A 6744-nucleotide genomic window follows, 5' to 3' on the forward strand; every position below is an offset into this window, starting at 1 on the left:
CTTCCAACGCGTGCGATCAATAAAGATTATGGAAGTACACCACTGAAAATCTACCGGCATCTACGAGTTTCTGGATATAGGCGAATATAAACAGGCGGATTGTTGAGGCCAACTAGTTTGCATGTGGGGCTTTGCTGTGAAAAACAGGAAGGATAAATGCAGCATAATGCCATTCGACAGTACGACGAACGTCATATATATCAAGGATGCTGAATTCAAACACAGGTTTTATAGTAATTGTAAAGCTTCCCACTCACTTCACTTTGATATATCATCGTACGCGTTTTACAAATCCAAGCAGAGATGAAAAACTAAGGCATAATCCTCAAGGGGGAATATAACACTACTTGTACTTCTAAAATATAAAATGGAATATACCATTTCGTCTGTATTTTGTGTGCTTCGGTTTATCTTCAAGATTTTTCAAATTCACCTCTATCCCACATGGATTCGAAATCAATTCCTCTTGGGTATCTGGATTATATCAACGCCTGACCCACTGCGAAAGTTGTACACCAGCTGTTGACCCATTAGGCGGAAGCATGCCGGCTCAGTGTGAACCAAAGAGTACATGGGTGGCGTACAGCAAGGTCCGCGGCAGCTCAGCTTTCCGGGCACTTCCCAGTAAACGGTGGGTCTCCCGTCCGAGTCCCAAACAAGGACTATGAATTTTCCTGAATTCGGGTCCATATTCAAGATAAATTAGTGGTGAAAACGTTTTTGTGTTAAAGAGTGCTTTAATAAGTTGGGAGATCGGTAGCTCCAAGAGAGACGATTTTGGCGGTTTCTTTTTGTTTTTCGGTGATTAAACACCTCAGCTTGTTATCGTGTATATGGATTATTCATCTAATTTTTGGTTTTTTTTGCGCTTTTCAAAATGCGGCTGTCTCGAATCTGATTCCATGCAACAGCAATTCTTGTTATATGACCGTATAACCGTGCCCTTTAACGCGAGATGTCAATTGCGTTCCTAAATTACGTCTACTTACTTACGTACTCTGGCCAAATTTATCAAGAATGCATAAAGTAAACTGAGGAAATTAAGAGTGGTTTACAAAAGGTAGCAAACAGTGGCATTTTTATGAACATACTATGTTGCATTGCATACATTTCGCCAGCTTATCCACGTTCACGACTTCAGACCAAGAATGATAGGTTGAAGAATATTGCTTCTGAATTTGATACTCTGTGGCCTAACTGACTACAGCTACCAGTGCATCATTCGAGTTGCAGAAAAACTACTAGAACATCAACAAACCGATTATTCTGAAACCGTACTTGATGTGTGCTGTAGCACGATCAGCTGAAGTTTAATGTTTGCCCCTTGTTTTTGGTTTCGGTCAGCCCTCCAATGTTCGGTAGACCCGTGCCGTTAGCAGTTAGATTCAGTTGGCGTTGAACAATGCCTAGCTTTTTGGAATTCTGTGACTTAGACTGGATACGGCGAACTATAGCAGCTAATTACAGCTAAGTGAAAGTGAATGTATGTCCCTGAGTGGGACTCGGGGAAGTTGAAAGTGACACAATAGAAGTTGTGTAGGTGTTTTGCGGTTGCATCTCTGTACAATGGTACAGACACAGCCGCGCACAGTAAAATGCCTTTTTCTGAACGATGGAGTGTGCACGTTGTCCCTCAAGCGTAACACTAGATCCGATGAAATTCACGGGACAAAATAGCAAGAACTGTATATCTTATTCTTCTATGTTACGCAGGCATGCAAGTAGTGCATTACTATCATTCCAAGTATCACTCCAAAGTATTCGATGTCAGCTGTCATAAAACCAAATAACTCATAATGTGTGATTCTAACCTTTTTGGTCATGACGAGGCGATCTTCAGGGAGTGTGGTTTCGCAATGAGCTTCGTTAATGAAATAAGCTGTGTTTATTCGTCATCACCGTCATTCTCAGTGGTGAAAACCGAGAACTTGCTGTACACCGGTCATAGCGATCACTTGGCCAGGTATGCATTGGAGGCGGTAGCTAATACAAATGATGCGTCAACATATAGTTGTCAGTGGACATTTCATTCAGGAGCCTATTTGTCGAAGGCAACAGCGTCGATGCACTTATGACTGAGCGATGTCTGGTACCGTCTCGTCTCGGGGTCCCCATCCAGCGAGCCGGCAATCACCAGCGCAGCTGAGCTTGCTGAGTATGCTCTTCACACTTCGCTGCCAAATCATTGTTTGACATCCCCGGCTCGTTTACACCCTCTATATGGTTAACCGAAATGGGCTGTTCAAGGAAGTTGATCGACTGGCATACGGAGCACGTGACCAGACCAGCGCAACCAATGGAGTGTGATCAGTTCTTCTATGGTGGGCGAGTTAGTTTTTCCGAAAAACATCAGACGTACTTCAGCATTACTGATCCGGCATTCCCACCAGATTCGGGCAACGCTCCAGAAACATCGATTGTCAAACGCTAAGAGTACTCACGTCCTTAGCGCATAGCGGCCAGCTCTCCCACCCATATGTAAACATGGAGTGCTCCACAGGATTGTAAGCCGACCCTAAACAGTAGACTGATATCACATCTACACCACATGTGATGCAGGTCTACGAAAGCCACGACGGCCTTGCCAGTCCGGATATAAATGTCGTGTTTGGCCAAACCACCTTGACTGATACAGTCCTTCAGGTAGACTAATTTTCCCACTACCCTTATTGACTCATTCGCAAGCATGAGGTTAGGGTTTGGGCCCACGCAGTCTTGCAGCAGAACTGCATACTTTACAGGTGTTAATCGCATGCCAGACTGTGAGGTAGAATTAACTAGATGGTTCAGTATCTGTGTTTGAATGGCGTCAGATCAAAGAAGAGCTACATCTTCTGCGTAATCTATACCTGTGAGTGAATGTTCTGGGATGGGGCATCTGAATCTCGTGAGCATCAGTGGCTGAAAGCGAGCCTTCATTGCATACAACAGTGACAAAGTTGAAGGGATAAGATGAAGGAGGACAGTGTTTATACACGATACTTGTAGTTGTGAAGAATGATAAATTTGGTGCGTTGCTCAGTGGTTTCAAAAGTTTATCTTTATGTGGGACAAAGTTGCATAAGCATATGTTTGTTTACATGGTCGCGCATTGAGTAATTCTCGATGTCCCGTAAGGAACATACTTCCCGTTAACCTTGACCCAGATTGCACATCTAGTATTTTTCCAAATGGGGTTTCGTGAACCGTCTGAAATCAGCACAGGTACACATTGTAGAGTTCCAAAAAGAGCCTGATGAATACCAATAATCTGAGTGTGGCTGCTATTCGTACGGATGAGTTGAAAATGGATCGATGCTATCAGAGTGACCTAATCAAATTTTTCTTGTTGCATGATACACTAAAGAATCCAGTGCAATATTTCGTTGTCTGTCAGGTATATTAGCCAATTAGACGTTGCGAAAAAAATCATTCGTTCTCTACCAATTGAAGGAGGAACTTCACCCGAAACCGCGACCGCTACAGACCAATGTCAAGATGAGTTTCTCGTATCACGAGAATCGCTCTTCGGTAAGCCTCCATATTGCTAAAACTGCTCTAGTTGATCAAGTGCAAACTTATGTCAATCAGATGCGGGTTGTCAAATAGTCTACGGCATAACTGTCTGAATACGGTTAAAAATTGATGAACCTTCAGACACCATTGTGGAAACCAAACTCGTTTAACCGAGGTAATTAAATAGTCGTCCTTGTTCCTTACACAGTTTGACTCAGCTTAAGATCCAAATAGCCTGGTCGACATAGGTTGGGTGTTATTTCTTTCAGGAATGACTCTAACTACCTCGGGTGGCGTGAAAATATTTCCTAAAGAATCGCGAATCGGATAGCTGCATCCAATCCGACAATTCGTCGTCTACCAGTCACCGTTATCAATGAGATATAATATCAGTTTCCTTCGATGTTCGAATTTGCTGGGAAGTTCCTCGGACAGTCTCACATTTATTCAACTTACTCCAACTCCTTAAGGCTAAAAAGCGGCTTGAATAACATCCTGCTCATTTAATTAGATAATTAACCAACATCCGAAGTGAATCACCTGGTCAGATACCGGAATCCTTAGCAGAGAACAAGTAGGCTGCACAGAGTACGGATGAAGTCTTTGCAAGCCAAACCCAGTAGGACTTGAGAACAAATACGCGGAAGTCCGTTGAAGGTTATCAGGTGATCGAAGCATAGTGACATAAACATAACTACCAGCGCTAGCTTCTTTATTTGGGGCCTATGGCGTTAACTGTCAATTCTTTCCGTTCGCGCTGAAGTAAATTGGTCATATTGCAACGCTATGCTGTGGTGAAGTTAGATACAGAATTGAGATAGCAATGCATTTTTGTGCTCCTATGCTACTGAGATAAGACTCACCAGTTTTAACGCGCTATGTTTGGGAGGTGAATTCTCACCTAATATTCTTGTCGCAAAAGGCACCTTTCACTAAGACGTATATCCAAATATTTTTAAAATGCCCGCAGCAGCCTGTCAAGTCTATGAACAGTAGTTCATAGTTCGGCGCTTTCCCACTCCCTTGTGGTGCTGACTGGGTAGCCCGGACGTCGATCTGGGCGAGCAACTCCCAACAGGGCTCACCACCCTGTTTGATTTCAATTTGCTGGTTACTTTTGACAGTGTACAATACAAATCATCCGGTGTCTCCGCACCAGTTCCAGTCAGTACACAGGAGAGGTCCGTAGGGCTCACGTGTGAGGAATGTGGTAAGTGCTGCATATCGAAAGCTGGCTTGGTAGCCCATCATAAAGTTCACGACAATGACAGTGTTAGTATGAACATGGTCTCCCAATTGGCCTGCGCTGATTGTTCCCACCTTTTTCCGACGAAGATTGGCCTGGGTCAACATCGTCGACATGCATCCCCACCGAGCATAATGCAGATAAGCTTGGCCAAGTGAAGAACTCCGGTGTCCGCTGGTCCCAACAACAGTCACGATAACTCTTGTGCTTGGCTAATGATTTTTATCCTTCTTGTGACACACAAACCGCAAGATTGGAGTAGTATTTTCCTGATCGATATGCAATCAGCATCAACCAGGTTGCGAGTGCTTAACTGGCAAGGACGAATCATCCTCTGGTGGCCGTGACCAAACCATCAGTTACATAGCGGCTTACTCGTTAGAAGCCGTTGACTATAGCATCTGGTTTAAACAAACAGTGGATTGCTCTGTGTCACCTTTGAAATCCTAGTCTGACAGTTCGCTTGCTACGGTTGGCCTTCTGGTATTTAGCCGAGTGCTGCAGTCTGGCATCATAACACCGGAGCAAGTCCTGTCGCTTCAGGACCTCCAACTCTCCAGAACATTTTCACACCGACGCCGTCGTCGGCTGTTGCATCGGGTACCGGTCAACCGAGAGCAAATCTGCCGAGCCAACTACGCCATTATAGAGAACCTATGCCACCAAAGACGGAAAGATGCTGTACTCGACGGGCCATGGAAAGATCTATACGGAAGCAAATGAGGCCCACCTATAGACGCCGAACCGCATTGGCAATAGATGCTCTCAGCTCCAAAACACGTTGATAGCTGGCCAAGTCACCTAGTAGTACTGTCCGATTGGGGTCTGATCGAGTCAATTACAGGAGAGATAGCTGGCCGTATGATCAGTTTACTGTGAAATCCGTTCCCAGACCTCTCAAGCTCACGCCCAGGGTGCTCCGCCGGTTCAACGCAGATGCGCTTGCTGGGTATTCCAACTTACTCGTATAATCTGGAGGATGCCTCCCACGTCTATGGCGTGCCCGTATTACCCTTCACCCGCAGGTCCAAGATCCCACTTCACCCGACCAACTGAGACTAAACTCCGTGTCATCCATTCTTGTCCGATGCCTTCATGACCTGCTTGCTGATCGCTGGACTCGGAGATTGCAACTGCCTCCACTTAAGTTTGCATTTCTACATCGAGACAGTTGTTCGTTAGCTACATCACGTTACACGCCCCGTTGCTTCTAGCCTCACTTTGGCGTTCGCTGATATCTCGAGCCCGTTTGGTTCGGTTTCGCAGATCTGTCGAGGCATTTGCAGCACCAGTACAGTCCTATGAGAATGATGTAGCAGTTTTCTACAATCCCAAAATCCACTGCCATATGGGTGTGAGACAAGGAGACTCACTCTCCTCATTAGTGTTCATCATGGCAATGGATCAGGTTTTTGGACTGTCGATACTGCAACTAGGACATCGGTTCTGCCCTTGCTGACGACTGAGTTGTGTGCGAAAAAGATCGTGCATGCCTTAAAGAGAAGCCTGAATTTGCTGTAGATGAGTAGGGAAGAGCTGGTATGAAAACGAAAGTGATGGTGATTTGTGCGGACAGGAAACAACGTGGGAAAGCACTTTCAGTCGAACCATGCTGTTTCGCAGAGGAACTCATCACTCCTTTGGGTCCGACGGACACCGTGACATGCTTGGGCATCCTCTTTACTTTTGAGTGGAAATAATTCTTCAACCACCGACAGCAGTTGCTGCAACTGCTCGATGAGGTGAAACGTGCCCCGTTGAAGCCGCATCAGTAAGTGGAGACCACGAATAATTACCTGATACCGAGGCTGACATATTCGCACGTGCTCGGCGAGGTCCACCGAAACACTCTCAAATGGACAGTTGCTTCAGACGATCTGTTCGTGGCTATCCATGACTACCTAAAAACACCCTAATCACCCACATCCACGCCGGTGAACAATATAGGGGACTTCGTATCCCAAGTCTCAGTACAAACATCTCAGTGCAGCGGAGAAGGCGTG

Source organism: Opisthorchis viverrini, assembly GCF_000715545.1.
Source record: "Opisthorchis viverrini unplaced genomic scaffold opera_v5_163, whole genome shotgun sequence".
Classification (NCBI taxonomy): Eukaryota; Metazoa; Platyhelminthes; class Trematoda; order Opisthorchiida; family Opisthorchiidae; genus Opisthorchis; species Opisthorchis viverrini.